The sequence below is a fragment of the Lepidochelys kempii genome, chromosome 3 (assembly GCF_965140265.1).
Source record: "Lepidochelys kempii isolate rLepKem1 chromosome 3, rLepKem1.hap2, whole genome shotgun sequence".
Classification (NCBI taxonomy): Eukaryota; Metazoa; Chordata; order Testudines; family Cheloniidae; genus Lepidochelys; species Lepidochelys kempii.
Window position 1 is genome coordinate 84,162,848 of NC_133258.1, and position 16,525 is coordinate 84,179,372.

The following is a 16,525-nucleotide window of genomic DNA, read 5'->3' on the forward strand; positions in this document are numbered from 1 at the left end:
TTCCTGGAACTGTGCGGAGAGCTTGTCCAGACCTGCGGCTCATGGACACCATAATGAGAGCCACCCTCTAGGTAGAGAAGCATGTGGCAATTGCTGTGTGGAAGCTGGCAACTCCAGACTGCTACCAGTTGGTTGTGAATCAATCTGGAGTGGGGAAGTCGACCATTGGGGCTGTATTAATGCAAGTGTGCAGGGAAATAAATCACATCCTGCTATGAAGGAGTGTGACTCTGGGAAATGTGCATGAAATAGTGGACAGCTTTGCAGAAATGGGTTTCTCTAACTGTGGAGAGGCGATAGAGGGTGCACACATTCCAATTTTGACACCAGACCACCTTGTGATGAAGTATATCAATAGGAAGGGGTACTTCTCTATGATGTTGCAGGTGCTTGTGGATCACCATGGGCGTTTCACTGACATCAATGCGGGGTGGTCTGGGAAGGTACGTGATGCATGCATCTTCAGGAACACCAGCTTGTACAGAAAGTTGCAAGCAGGGACTTTCTTTCCTAACCAGAAGATGACAGTGGGGGGTGTTGAAATGCCCATAGTGATCCTGGGGGACCCTGCATACCCCTTACAACCGTGGTTCATGAAAGCTTACATGGGACACCTGGACAGCAGTAAGGAGCGATTCAAAAACGGGCCCAGTAGGTGCTGGATGACAGTTGAATGTGCTTCTGACAGATTAAAGGCACGCTGGCCATGCCTTTAGGGCAGGTTGGATCTCACTGAGGATACTATTGCTATGGTCATAGCTGTGTGCTGTACGTTGCATAATCTCTGTGAGGCTAAGGGTGAAAGGTTTGCTCAGGGGTGGAGTGCTGAGGCAGACCACGAGGCTGCTGATTTTGAGAAGCCAGATACTAGGGCTGTCAGAGGAACCCAGCAGGAGGCTTTGAGGCAGCACTTTGACAATGACCACCAGTAACATAGATCTCTGCCTGAGTTGCTTCAATGTTACGTTACATGTAGTTTTCCTAGGGGACAATGGTGACATTTGGGGCCTTATATTCCTGTAATAAAGTGATTAAAATGCCTGTGCATGTATTGGCCGTGCCTGCAATCTCACCTTGTAGAAAAAAATAAACAAGTTGGCTTTTATTGCACAAGAAACAGCACACACCCCCCCATACGTGGTTGGTGGGAAAGGAGGAACTAGAGAAGGGCAGACTTTCCCTGCTGTGTGTAGGTCCAGCTATCATTGTGAAAGTTGTCCAGAGGGGTGGAGTGAAGGGGAAACCGAGAAGTCCTGGAAGGTGGAAAGAAACGTGTGAGCGGAGTTTGGGGAGGGCCTGGAAAAGAATCTGTGACAGTGGAGGTCGAGCACTAACCTGCTTAGTCTGCAACATTATTAAGGACTTCAGCTTCTGTGTGCTCCTCCATTACTTTATTCATCCACTCCGTAGCGTCCTTAACAAATGCCTGATTTTCTTTTCTGTCCTGCCATTCAGCTTCCCAGCACTCCTTTTTGTTCCCTTTTTTCTGCATTGGAGCACTGCAGGGCCACTCGGAACATGTCTTCTTTGCTGCATCTTGTACGCTTTCTTATCTGGTGGAGATGCTCAGCTGGGGTGCGTAGGGTATTCCTGAAGGTCATATATGGTTAAGCCCAGGGGATAATGCACAGAGGTGGGATTGTTAAATTCACACACAGCATTGAAACATTTCTGTTAAATACACCTTTTGCAACATTGCCATCACTTTCTCACTGACTTCTGCGAACACCCAAAGCATGGTGAGTGTTGGCAGGGGTGGAAAAGGGGGACACGCCACATAGAGAAAAGAGCACACACTCTTTGCAAGGGTCATGGTACAGCATTCATGGGAACAAATTCTAAAATTTTCCCACACTTTTCCACAGGTGGGGGTAATTTTAGCAGACATCTCCCTGCTAAGGGTAAGCAGGGAAACAAGGGTACATCTACTCCATGCTTGTGGCTTCCGCCCTGCTCCCTATGCTGCTTGCCTGTGTGCCACTTTGGTCCCTGCACTAGTGATTGCCGAATGGCGTGGGAAGGTTTCCTACAATGGGGGAAGGAACAAAGCTGCTCCGCCTCAGAACCTTCAGCAGAGGATTGCTGAGTATCTCCAGGAAACTTTCCTGGAGATCTCTCTGGAGAATTCCTGTGAGATCTTGATGTGCATCCACACCCTGTTCTGCAGTACTGATTAACTACACAGGGAAATGTGTGATCACAGCCAGCCTCCCACATTTCTACGTCCTGAACCCACCTCTGCACTACACAAGCCACAGCCACTTACCAGGAGTATCATCTCCTGCTTCTCTCTCACTAAAGAGCAACTCTGGAGTGGAGAACAGTTCCTGGCTGCCTGCCCCATCAGGTGACCCTGCTGGGAGCTGCACATCCTCCTCTAACTCCACCTCTTCATCAATAACTTCATCCTCCGGGTTACGTCCTCTTTCCACTGCTTTCCTGCCCTCTGAAGTATCCATGGGGCTCTTGGCGATGGAGGTGGGGTTGCCACCGAGGATAGCATCCAGCTCCTTCTAGAAACCTGAGTGATGGTTTGCTTCCCTCGCCTTATGGTACACCTGCCTCAGCTCCTTTATCTTTGCACTGCAGTGTGTCCTGATCGTAGCGCTTTTCGCACAAGCCTTGATAAATCTGCCCATAGGAATCAAAATTCCTATGGCTCAAGCACATCTGGGATTCCACAGTCTCCTCTCCACATATACTGAACAGATCGAACAACTCTACAGTGGTCCAAGCAGGAGAGCATTTGCTGCAATAACCCACCATGGTCACCTGGGAAGATGTGATGAGACCTCTCTATACCGAGCAAACAAGAAATGGGATTTCAAAAATTTCCAGGGCTTCTAAGGGAGAGGGGCAGATGATTGTTTACCTGGCTGCAGGGCAGTGGAGTTCAAACTACTGACCAGGGCAGTTAGGATGGACATTGTGGGACACCTCCTGGAGGCCAATTAAAGCAATGAAATTAAGCATAATGTCTACACTTGTACTGTGACAAAAATGTAGAAGACAAAGATGTAAATCTCTCATGAGGGTGGCTGTATTTTGTCACCAAAACCAGGGATTTTCCCCGACAAAAGTTGCCTCACAGTGTGTACGCACTTACTGTTTGGGTTGACAAATGGCAATTTTGGCGACAAACTTTGGTAGTGTACCCAAGGCCTCAGTCTCTTGAAAATGAGACAAGTCTCCTAAGTTACTCATGCTGTCCTTCAGACTCTTAAAACTAGTGGATTTCATCCCCTCCCTCCCTCATTTTTATTCATAGACTGGAAGAGAGAGAGACAAGTTTTTCCTGCTTTCTCAACTTCCAATTGATTTCTTGACTTTGAATGAATTAATCCAAATGAAGAAAATATTCTTTCAGTGCCTGCAGAAGAGGCTATTGCTGTCAAAAGCTGGTTTAGCACTTCAAAAAACTCTGGTTCCAGGTGCTTAGCTAGTGACTTCCACCAGATCAGTGGTGTGACTTTCTTTAAAACAACACCAGCAAACGTATACCACTTGAATGGTTCACCTTCAGCCCCAAGATTGATTATGGTTATGATTTAATGTGTAGTTATAAGATGCCCATGTCATAGCAGCATCTTCTTGATCAGTTAGGCATCTACCCTGATACTTTGGATTGAGAATATTGGCAAGAAAATGAGGTGGAGTAAGTGCTTGACCCATCTACTACTTTACTGCCAGAAATTTAACTTTGTTGTTGAGTATTTCATTCTTGAATGTCTGCTGCTGCTGACATTTGGAAGAACTTCAATAATCTTTCTGCAGTTTGTCCAAGACTATGGAAATAGGTTTCAGTATATTCAGCATATCTACTATATTTCTCTCTAACCTGATGTTGCCTGCTTTGATAGTTCCGTCTATTTTGCCATGATTTTCTTCACAAATTCTCATCAGAATAGGCCAGTTTTTAATAAAATTCAAAACAGTCAGACACTGAATTCTCCCCCAAGATTTATGATGGAATTTGTTTGTATCTTCCTGCTCTCTTTTTAGTGAATCTGAAGCAAAGTAGTTGTGTTTTTTGCAATTTCAACAATGTTCTCATTTATTAAGAACATAAGAACAGCTATACTAGGTCAGACCAATGGTCCATTTAGCCCAGTACACTGTTTTCCAACAATGGCTGGGGCCAGATGCTTCAGAGCGGGTGAACAGGGCAATTTATCGAATCATCCATCCTTTGTTGTCCAGTCCCAGCTTCTAGCAGTCAGAGGTTTAGGGTACCCAGAGCATGGGGTTGCGTCCCTGACCATCTTGGCTAATAGTGATTGATGGACCTATGCTCCATGAATTTAGCTAATTCTTGTTTGAAGTCCGTTATACTTTTGGCCTTCACAACATCTCCTGGGAATGAGTTCCACAGGTTGACTATGTGTTGTGTGAAGTACTTCCTTATGTTTGTTTTAACCCTGCTGCCTATTAATTTCATTGGGTGACCTTTGATTTCTGTGTTATGTGAAGGGGTAAATAACACTTTCTTATTCACTTTCTCCACACCATTCATGATTTTTAGAGACCTCAATCATCTCTTTTTCCAAGCTGAACAGACCCAGTCCATTTAATCTCTCCTCTTTTAGGAAAGCTGTTCCATACCCCCTAAATATTTTTGTTGCCCTTTTTTCTTTACCTTTTCCAGTTCCAATATATCTTTTTTGAGATGGGGGGTCCGTCAAGGTTCCTCCTCCCACTCTGAACTCTAGGGTACAGATGTGGGGACCTGCATGAAAACCTCCTAAGCTTACTTTCACCAGCTTAGGTTAAAACTTCCAAGGTATAAATTAATTTTATCCTTTGTCTCTGGATCTCCACTGCCACCACCAAACTCTAACTGGGTTTACTGGGAAACGTAGTTTGGACACGTCTTTCCCCCCAAAATCCTCCCAACCCTTGCACCCCACTTCCTGGGAAAGGTTTGGTAAAAATCCTCACCAATTTGCATAGGTGACCACAGACCCAATCCCTTGGATCTGAGAACAATGAAAAAACCATTCAGTTTTCTTACAAGAAGACTTTTAATAGAAGTAAAGAAATCCCCTCTGTAAAATCAGGATGGTAGATACCTTACAGGGTAATTAGATTAAAAACATAGAGAATCCCTCTAGGCAAAACCTTAAGTTACAAAAAAGACACACAGACAGGAACAGTCATTCTATTCAGCACAGTTCCTTTCTCAGCCATTTAAAGAAATCATAATCTAACACACACCTAGCTAGATTACTTACTAAAAGTTCTAAGACTCCATTCCTGTTCTACCCCCGGCAAAAGCAGCATACAGACAGACACAGACCCTTTGTTTGTTCCAATGTGCCTTGCTTCGCATTTATCAACATTGAATTTCATCTGCCATTTTGTTTCCCAGTCACCAGTTTTGTGAGATCCCTTTGTAACTCTTATGAATATAGTGAACAGCACTGGCCCCAGTACAGATTGTTGGGGAAACCTCTCTATTTACTGACAGTTTATTCCTACCCTTTGTTTCTGATCCCTTAACCAGTTATTGAGCCATGAATGGTCCTTCCCTCTTACTCCATGATTCCTTATTCTGCTTAAGATGCTTTGGTGAGGGACCTCGTCAAAGTCTTTCTGAAAGTCCAAGTACAGCTATATCCACTGGATGACCCTTGTGCACGTTAGTTGACCCACTCAGTGAATTCTAATAGATTGGTGAGTCATTTCTCCTCTTTGTGTCTGATGATTCTGTTCTTTACTACAGTATCAGGCAAATTGGTTGACACTAAAGTTAGGCTTATCATCCTGTAATTTCCAGAATCACCTCTGGAGCCTGCGTTAAAAATCAGCATCAAATTAGCTATCCACCAGTCATTTGGTACAGAGGCAGATTTGAGCTATAGGTTACTTACCACAGTTATTAGTCCTACAATTTCTTATTTGAGTTCCTTCAGAACTCTTGGGTGAATACCATCTTGTCTTGGTGACTTATTACTTTATAACTTATCCTCTCCTGACACCTCAGTCTTGGACAATTCCTCAGATTTGCCACTGAAAAAGAACAGCTTAGGTGTGGGAATCTCCCTCACATCCTCTGCAGTAAAGACTGATGCAAAGAATTCATTTAGCATCTCCATAACAGCCTTGTCTTGAGTACTCCTTTAGCACCTTGATCAGCCCCACTGATTGTTTGGCAGGCTTCCTGATTCTGATGTACTGAAAATAATTTTGCTGTTTAGTTTTTTGTGTCTTTTGCTAGTTGCTCTTAAAATTCTCTTTTGGCTTGATTAATTATTCACTCTTGTGACTCTTCCTTTTAATTTCCATTTAACTAGCCTCCTTATTTTGTGGTGTTCCCCTTTTTGAAGTTAAATGCTACTTTTGTGGGTTTCTTTAGGGTTTTTTATTTCCCCTCTCTTCCCCCTCCCCCCCCCCCCAGAATGTTAAATTTAATTACATTATGGTCACCATTACTGAGCAGTTCAGCTATACTCACCTCTTGGACCAGATCCTGAGCACCACTTAAGACTAAATCAAGAATTGCCTCACCCCTTGTGGGTTCCAGGACTAGCTGTTCCAATAAGCAGTCTTTAAGGGTGTTTAGAAATTTTATCTCTGCATCCTGTCCTGAAGTGACATGTTCCCAGTCAATATGGGGAGAGTTGAAATCCCCCCCCCTTATTGGATTTTCTGTTTTTGTAACCTTGCTAATCTTCCTGAGTATTTCATAGTCAATGTCACCATCCTGGTCAAGTGGTCAGTAGTATATTCCTACTGCTATACTCTTATTATTCAAGCATGGAATTTCTCTCCACAGAGATTCTATGGCACTGTTTGATTCACTTAAGATTTTTACTATATTTGACTCAAAGCTTTCTTTCACATATAGTGCTACTCCCACACCAGTGTGACCTACTGTTTCATTCCTGTATATTTTTTACCCTGGTATTACCATGTCACATTGATTATTGTCATTCCACCTAGTTTCTGTGATACCTATTTTATCCATATCCTCATTTAATATCAGACACACAAGTTTACCTGTCTTAGTATTTGGATTTCTTAGTTATAAGATTTGGCAATATTTAGTTGTCTGCCTTCATGTAATGTAGTTGAATGGGACTCTTCCTCCCCTCCTCCCCCCCCCATCCTTTTAACTGTTTCTCCTCACTTCCTCCCTGTACTTTTATCAATGTCTATCCTCTCTGCTCTGCTAGGATATTGAGTATCCCCATTAATAGATCATCCTCTGGTCGCTTAGGGTATGTCTATGCTGCCATGTAAGCCCAGGCTCAGACTGAGGTTTGAGCCCAAACCTCACTCCCTTTCCATCTACACACAACTCTCTCAGTCTTGGGCTCAGACCTAGGGTCCTAGGACCTTGTGGGGCTGGAGGCTCCAAGCCCAAGTCAAGCTCTAAACCAGGGTTCCAAGTCCTATTGCTTCACAGTGTCGGTGCAAGCCCTCTCCTCCCCCGACCCCCAACTTGAGTGCTAGGAGGCCACAAAAGTGTCCCAGAATCACATTGGCCAATTCCCTTTGTCCTCTCCATCCTAAGACTCTTCAAATAACTCCAGTGAAAACAGAAGCAACCTCCCCCTTGGCATGCAGCAGCTCAGTGAATCAGCATTAACCCTTCCATTGTCTTCTGACCACCGAGCTGCAAACACCCCATCTGAGAGCTTTCTGTGTTTGCAATGGAGACTGCAAAAGGCTTGTTCTGGTCAAAGTGCACTGCCTCATGGTCACAGGAACACAGCCTGATTTTGGTAAATCTCTGGTGCGAGGCCAGCAAAACCGTGGACTTTTGTAAGAGTACCAGGAATGACCATGCAGACTAGTAAGTAACAAAGAAGCTGGCAGCTTTGCAAATTTACCGGACTGATAACCAGTGCAAGGAGTGGATTAAGTATCTCAGGAGTCAGCGCTGGAAAATGCGGGACAGAACTGCACCTCTGGTAACTCGTTCACATCATTCCTGTTTTATGAGGAGTTTGACTGGATGATGGGCACTGCACCCAGCACAGAGCCAACGGTGGTGCATGAAGACCTGGTCAGCATGGGAGCCAGCAGCAGGTGCCAAGTGAGGACCATGAAGTCACTCTGCTGAAAACGGTCCCAGAGCTGGCTTTGGCACAGGAGCAGCAGCTGCATGTTCTGGGTCCATGCTCTAAGAAGCTGTTCAATTTTTTTCCCCTGCCCCAGGAACAGCCTGCTGTGGAGCCTGCAGCAGACATGGAAAGGACGGAAGCTGCCCCTAAGCCTGGTAAGTTTCTGACTCCATTTCATGTTTATTAATACCGTAATAGGAGGGATTTCCACTCTACGAACCAATGCAAAAGTTTTCAGAAGGCCTGGCTAGTGGCATGTATCTGCTAATGGTGGATTGTACCCTAGCGTCTTGGCGTTCCCCCTTCCCCCACCACATGGAGTTCAAAATGGTGACTGGGAAATGCAAACAGTAAAGAACACCTTGCCGGGGCCATTCCTACTTCGTAAAAATAATAACCTTCCATTGCCATGCCTGTAAGTATGCTACTCTGTAATCAATGGTCTATTGGGCTGCCTGGAAATGGTGAACTCTGTGGGGGAGAGATTGGGAAATGTGTTCCATTTACTAATCTAGTCCATTTCAGCTAGCGGTAGTTCATGCAGTGTCAAAATAATCTGTCCCAAATATGACTGGGCTTGGAAATTTTGTCAGAAATGGGCTGGGGAAAGGAGCGGAGTTCAGTTATTGTGGCATGCAAATACACAGGGTAAGCCATGTGCAAGCTAAAGCAGCATCCTGTTGATTCTCTCTCTCTCTCTCCAAACCCAAGTAGTTCTAAAATTTTCTAAAATCAAAAAAGCGGCTTTGCATTTTTTAAACTTACCATTTTGTCTGCACTTCTTTCGCTGCGATTAACCAGGCTGTGTCCAGGCTGTGTTCTGTGGTCTGAAGCATCCTTCTCACACTATACTGAAGCTCAGTTTATAAAAGTATAATTTTATGTCCTTGAAATTCCACAAGAATATTTTTCTGTGTTCCTGCTCTGAGCCCTTTGTGTCTTGTCCTATTCCAGCCCCCCCAACCTGCAGTACTTCTGCAGCTCACTCAAATTGCAGCAGAAGCCTGGTGCAACGTACCTTCATGGACCATTCCAAGAGGAAGCATTTCTGTGATGAACTTTATGGTTGAGGTTTTGACAGGGCCAAACAGGCTCAGTCCCGAAGACAGAGGGACTTGTGGATAGAGGAAAGGCTCAGCCTATGCAGCTTGAGGACAAGGTTCCAGTGCGAGACCAGGCACTTCACAGTTCCTGGAATGGCAGCTAAGGGAGGAGGACAACAGAGCTCAGCAGGAAGAACTTTGCGAGGGGCTCATATCACTAATGACTGCAAGAGTAGCAGATCCTTCTGCATCACCCCCACCCCAGCCTGGGTCCCCTGTGCACTACCCTGTGCTGCAGTCCAGAAGCAGCTTGCAAAGACTCCATAGGCCTCATGAGTGGCTGGACAGGGCAACCATTCTCCATATAACCCTCCATATTGATCCTCTCCCCTGTGGATGCCTCTGACCACCATCCCTCCAGCGCCAAGAGCACAGCAAGCAGAGAAAGAAGAGAAAGGAGAATGGGTGGCCAGGTGATTTGCCATGGTAGGGGGTTTCTGTCTTGTATGTGGTTTCACTGTTTGCCCTTGTTCCTCATGCCCTTTTTTATTGTTTGGTTTTTTTCCTGGAAGGTTCTGTTCTTGTTATGGTGTGACATCAGGCCTGCCTGGGAATGGGTGAATATTGTACTTTTCTAATGCATGTTTATAAATAAAGCTTTTTATTTTATCAATTAAGTTTATTGATATCACTGCTTCACACCATATGATGTGCATTCAAAATAATAAAGGTAAACATGATCAGGCACAATTAGGAATTAGTATGCAATGACTATCCCTTTAGAGCAATTCATACTTCAATCACTTCCTTACATCAATCCATACTGTGAGTAACCTCCACCTCCCATTTCATAAGTGGTCATGTCACTCATAAGTACATTGCATGGCACTGAAACCACCCACAATCAGTGAGCCCTCACACCACCGCAGACACACTCATAAAGATTCTATTTCCCCTCTTCCACGGGGGCCATACAAATCCATAACGTGGAAGCACAAAAGCATCCCTAACTTCTGTTGCCCAGATATATCCAGCTCCAGTTGTGGTAGGTGCACTTTCTGGCTGAGTGTGGATTCAGCAGCCCCTCGCTGTGCTAGGTCTCTTCAGGGGGAAATACCTCACCTCTGGCTACACAAAGATTGTGAAGAGCACAGCAAGCCATAGTATTGTGGACTGCACTGACAGCACTGGCATCCAAATGGGCCGGTAGACATCTCCAATGGGATTTCAATCTGCCAAAAGCATGTTCAGCAACCATTCTACACCGGCTGAGAGTGTAATTAAACCTTCTTTTGCCAGGACCTCTGAAATCGGGGTACAGTTTCATAAGCCAAAGCAGGTATGCAGGGTCTCACAGTATAACGGTGGCAACAGGAAACTCCATTTGTGAAAATGTTGTTTGGTGGGAATAGTGCCCCAGCTTGTCCATGAATGAAGACTCCTGATCAATTAAAAACTCTGGCATCATGAACTTGCACAGTGTGATCCATGTTGACATTCATAAATCATCCTTTGTAGTCCATGAGGGCTTGTGTAACCATGGAGTAGTACCCTTTGTTCCTTGAGGAGAGGGAACTATGGGCACATGAGTCCCATCAATGACTCCACTGCAGTTTGAAAATCTCATTCTCTCAAAACCAGTAATTATCTCTGAAATATCTTTTATGCCTGCCACCTTGGGGTAAATCAAACACCTGATTGCCTCAGAAATCTCTGCCACCACTTTACCCATAGTTGACTTTCCAGCACCAGACTGGTTTGCAATGGACCAGTAGCAGTCTGGCATACCCAGCTTCCAAATGGTTATAGTAACTGGAATGGATGACCCCATGTGTGTATCTTTATGCTGGGGGGTTGGGGCAAACTCCTCACAAACCTCCAGAAATGTAGCTTTCTTTATGTGAAAGTTCTGGACCTACTCCTGGTCATCTCAGGTCTGCATGATGATATGATCCTACTGATCTGTGCTTGTGGCCCTGCGCCAGAAGTACCAGTCCATAGAGGGGCCATCAGCAGCTATATTGAATGTAACAAGCAGCAGCAGCCAGTTCGAGTCCACCATGCATGGGTGGCACTCCTGCTCCATCATAAAGCATCTGTCAGGAGCTTTTGGTGGGACAGAAAACGCTGCCAAAATGTTCACCAGCATCTCATGGAATCGCCAGCCGTTTCCCGACACGAGTGAAAGTGAAAGTAACAGCAGTTCTTGAAAAAGTGGCTCTTCTGTGTTGCTGACTCCAGTTTCTGGGAGCGCACGGACCAAAATGACTGTTGGGCAGGATCTGTTGTCAGGCTGTTCAAACTTCGTGTAATGTGGAGAGTCAAGTTTTCCTACAGTGCACCATGGTCAAAGGTCTAGAGCGGCCACGTTTTATGAGAATTCTAGGGAGTCTGCCATATGGCTGGTTTGACTTGGGTCTTTGTGCTGCAGTGTGGACACTGGAGCTCTAAGTTCGAGCATTGGTTAGAAAAATCTTACCATTGGGGTTAAGCAGTGTAGATGCTCACGCCCTGGGTTCTCCAACCTAAGATCAGCTGATTGGAGTCCCACTAACTCTGGGCTTATGCTGCAGTATAGACATACCCTTTAGGAGCTGGCTTTTTAAATTCCTGTTCTCTCTGAGTTAGCTCTGCCCCCTTGTCAAGGGACCCTAAAGGGACTGAGGGTCAAAGGATAGCAGGCTAGAGCAGAGGTGGGCAAACTACAGCCCGCGGGACCATCCTGCCTGGCCCTTGAGCTCCTGGCCCCTCCCCTGCTATCCCCCCTTTGTTGTGCTGCCACGCGGGCAGTGTGGCTGGCTCTGGCCGGGCGATGGGGCTGCGAGCTCCTGCTGCTCTGAGCTGCACAGTAAGGGGGTGGGGGGGAGGTTGGATAAGGGACAGGGGGTCCTGGGGGGGCAGTTAGGGGACAGGGGGCAGTTGAATGGGGCAGTGGTTCAGGTGAGAGGACAGGGAGTGGGGTTGGATAGGCATAGGAGTCCCAGGGGGTCTGTCAGGGGGCAGTCAGGGGATAAGGAGCAGGGGGTGTTTGGAGGTTCTGAGGGGGGGCAGACAGGGGGCGGGAAGTGGGAGGGAGCAGATAGGAGGCAGGAGCCAGGCTGTTTGGGGAGGCACAGCCTTCCCTACCCAGCCCTCCATACAGTTTTGCAACCCCGATGTGGCCCTCAGGCCAAAAAGTTTGCCCACTTCTGGGCTGGAGCTTCATTAGGAAGCTGTCACCCTTGCCTAGCAGCCCCCTAAATTCAGAACACAACCCCCCCCAAAACTACCACAATATAAACTTCAATCAAGCAGGCAGGCAGGCAGGCAGCAAGCAAGCAGAGAGACAACAAACTCACCTCAAGGGTCATGTTGTCACTCGTCCTTCAGCTGGAGAACTCCTTCACAAAACTCCTATTTGCTGCTCCTGTTCGCTCGTTTCTGGAGTTGTACTTGAGTCTTTGGCTAAAAAAAAATGCATCAAATGAGCACTGCACCAATTACGTTACAAGTTTCATGTTCCCTTCTGTGACAGGGTTGGGACTCAGCACCGCAGCACCTCCTGCAGGTTCACCCTGGGAATTAGCTCAGTTCATGTGGAGCACTCTCTGCTGGTGGTGTCCCATCTGTCTCTCGCCCTAGATTGGCGTCTCGACCTGCGTTGCTCCCAGCTTACAGCGTCCTCTTCAGGACACTGCCCTCTGGCAGTGCCCACTGCTCCAGTCTCACCCCCTTCCAAGGGTTCAGTGTTATCAGCAGTCCTCCTTTTCACCCCAGCCACAATGGCCAACCACACCCCAAAGTCTAACCTCTTTTAGCAGGGGTCTGCTGCAGTCTGTGATGGCCACTCCTAACGGCCAGGTGGAAGTGCAAGGGGGGACCCTCTACTCTGGGTCCCAACCCAGGGACCCTTTGGCAGCAGCCTTCCTGCCTGCCCTCCTTCTCTCCCTTTGTCCATCTCTCTCTCCCCGGGCCATTTCCCCTTCAGCCCCTTTGCACCGGCTAGGCCCTTTTTCTCAGTGGCCGCAGCCCAGCAGGTACCTGATGGGAGTTCCCTTCTGCTCCCGCTGCACTAGTCCCCCTCACACAAGAGACAGGCCTAGGAGGGACTGCCTGCTCCCTTCCTGGGCAGCCTTTATATAGGGCCTAGCCTAGCCCTGATTGGCTGGGTGTAATACTCTCCCTGATTGGCTCTCTAACAGGCCCTCCCTGATTGGCTGCCGCCTTGTGCAGCCACTCTGGCCTGTTGTAGCCCAATCTGGCATGGGGATGGGGCACCACCCCACCACACCTTCATTATCTTCTAGATTTCTTCTCATCTTTGCTATGTTTGCATAATTGTCTGTGACAAAGATAGGCCCTTAAATTTTTGTTTTTCTTGTAGCTTTTACTGTTATTACTTTTTAAATATTCTGCTTAATCCTGCTACCTCAGGGCATTTCCTGACGTATCAATTGTTTCTGTAAAATAGACAAGCCCATGTTCTGTTATCTCACAAACATGTATTACTTGGTCACTGTGTAAATTGCTCCACGCATCAAGACTCAGATTTAGGAATTTCCTGTCAATGTTTCTGCACAGTGTTCAATTTCTTTCTCATGCACTGTACACAGCAACCTTCCAGCAATGTCTGCTTTGCCAGATGGAGTGTAGTCTGGTCATAATGACTGAACCATGTCAATGAAATATTTGTTCTGAACAAGGTGAAAGAGAGAATTTGTTGCATAAATGAACGGAGCAATCTTTTCATCTATGGAGTTTGGAATTTGCTGGTTCTGATTACAAACTCATCCATGGTTTTACTCAATGGAGAAAGTCTTTTGTTTTGTTTTTGTTTTTTAAATACAGGTAATTTATCATCTGATGTATGTTTAGTTGCAGCCCTGCTCGTGATACCAGCAGAGGACTCTGACATTACAGATGATGAACATCCATACCCCTCATGTCTAAGCTGGACCGTGAAACAAAATGGTTAAAAAAAAAAAAAGTCACTCTCATTCACTATTAATCAGTGCACTACTCTTAAAAATGAGATTGTAATGGAAAAATTCCTCCTACTGCAGCTGTTTGTACCACTGTTTAAATGATATAATTTATGTAAAACCTGTTTTATAGGGAACATAATAAATCATAAGGAATATCTAAGAAACAAAGTGGGCAAGGTAATATATTTTATTGGACCACCTTCTGCTGGGGAAAGAGATGAGCTTTCCAGCTACAGAGCTCTTCTTCAGATCACTTAGTTCTGTGTCGGTCAAAAGCTTGTCTCTTTCCCCAGCAGAAGGTGGTCCAATAAAAGCTATTATCTCACCCACCTTGTCTCTTTAATATCCTGGGACCAACAACGCTACAACCATACTGCAAACAAGGAATATCTAAATCTATTTAAACCCTTATCTCTAGCAGCATATCAAACAGCTTGGAAAAATTATTAATAAAATTAAATGTAAAGTTTTATTAGGTATCTATTAAACAGGAAATCTTCACCGAAGATATTTGATTATATTGAACAATAAAATATCATTTCAAAAGTCCAGCAGTAACAATAAAAATGTAATGGATAAATATTTCCACAACAAACTAACCTACCAACTATACTTTGGACACAAAAATTTTGAAATTCACAAGTAAGTAATCCTCTCAAAACACAAATGTATGACAATCTAAGTCATTATTTCCTAGCACAGTAAGACCTGGTAGGCAGTTAATACAAATGGTGCAAAGTTATGTTTACTAACCAGCCGATCCAGATTACTCAGATATGTTCACATCATCATCTTCAAAGTCCTCGCCTTCTGAGGAGGGTTTTTTTTATAATATTCTTTCATTCTGATAATCAGGCCTTGCATCTCTTCTCCCCGCTCCCCCAACTTTACATTTGGCATGTGCTCTTTTTTATTTTTTTTTAACCCAGAGGTACAGGAATTTATTGAAAATATTCCCAAGTAGGGTGTCTCTTTCTGAGCTACAGCCATGGCAAGGATTCCCGCCCACCTCCTGTTCCCAGGTGTTGAAATCAACACTAACAGCTGCACTCCAAAGAATACTGTTTCTTCTTCCCACAGTGTCCTGCTTTGACACCAGTGTTGCTCCTTTCTGGTTGCAAACTTTCTCCTTTTCACTTATGCTGTAACTCTCCTACCCCCAAAAGAACTAACAATCATCCCAGATGTCTGCTCATGTAACTCTCATTCCTTTTGCACTGCTGTATTTCATTTGTTTAGAGACTGAGAGGGAGGCAGTTGAGAAAGTAATGGATTTCTGTTTGTGTATATTGCTCTCTGTGTACATGTGCAAGGAGATAGAGCAGGGGTGGCCAACCTGTGGCTCCGGAGCCACATGCGGCTCTTCAGAAGTTAATGTGCGGCTCCTTGTATAGGCACCGACTCCGGGGCTGGAGCTACAGGTGCCAACTTTCCAATGTGCCAGGGGGTGCTCCCGGCTCAACCCCTGACTCTGCCACAGGCCCTGCCCCCACTCCACCCCTTCCCGCCCCGTCCCCTAAGCCTGCCGTGCCCTCGCTCCTCCCCCTTCTCTCCCCCACCCCCAGCCTCCTGCACGCCATGAAACAGCTGATCGGGAGGTGTGGGGAGGGAGGCGGAGGTGCGGATCAGCAGGGCTGCTGGTGGGTGGGAGGCGCTGGGAGCAGGGTAGGGGAGCTGCTAGGGGGCTGCTGACATATTGCTGTGGCTCTTTGGCAATGTACATTGTTAAATTCTGGCTCCTTCTCAGGCTCAGGTTGGCCACCCCTGAGATAGAGCAAGGCCATTCATTTGAAGTGCCCGGAAGCAAGGGCTGGAAGTTACTGGGCAGATCAGTATTCTTCCATGAGCTGAAGAGTAAGTTTCCATGGTGGGTAGAGTCATAAATATTAATTTGAGAACTGAGCCAATCAGAGCTCAGATGGGGAGAAGCTATGAAAAAAGAGAATGAGACCACTCAGGTGGGCTCAGTATGGTCCTGATGAGATACATGATGGTGTCATCTGGAGCCAGAGATCGGGTCCCCTCAGCTGTGATGACTTTGCCAGTCTCTTGCACCCAGTAGCACAGCCCCTGGGTCCCTTAATGTAGCACATGAGCTGTTATGCCATATTTATAGAGTTTGGCCTCAAAAGTTAGATGTTTTTTACCCTGATTATTTCTTTATACAGTAAGATCTTAGAGGTACGAACACCTTGGAAATGGAGGTTGTTCGTAACTATGAACAAAACGTTATGGCTGTTCTTTCAAAAGTTTATACCTGAACATTGACTTAACACAGCTTTGAAACTTTACAATGCAGAAGAAAAATGCTGCTTTCCCTTTATTTTTTTTTTTTAGTAGTTTACATTTAACACAGTACTGGGACCGTATTGGCCTTTTTTTTTTTTTTAGTCTCTGCTGCTGCCTGTTTACATACTCCCAGTCCCAAATGAAGTTTGTGGTTGACTGG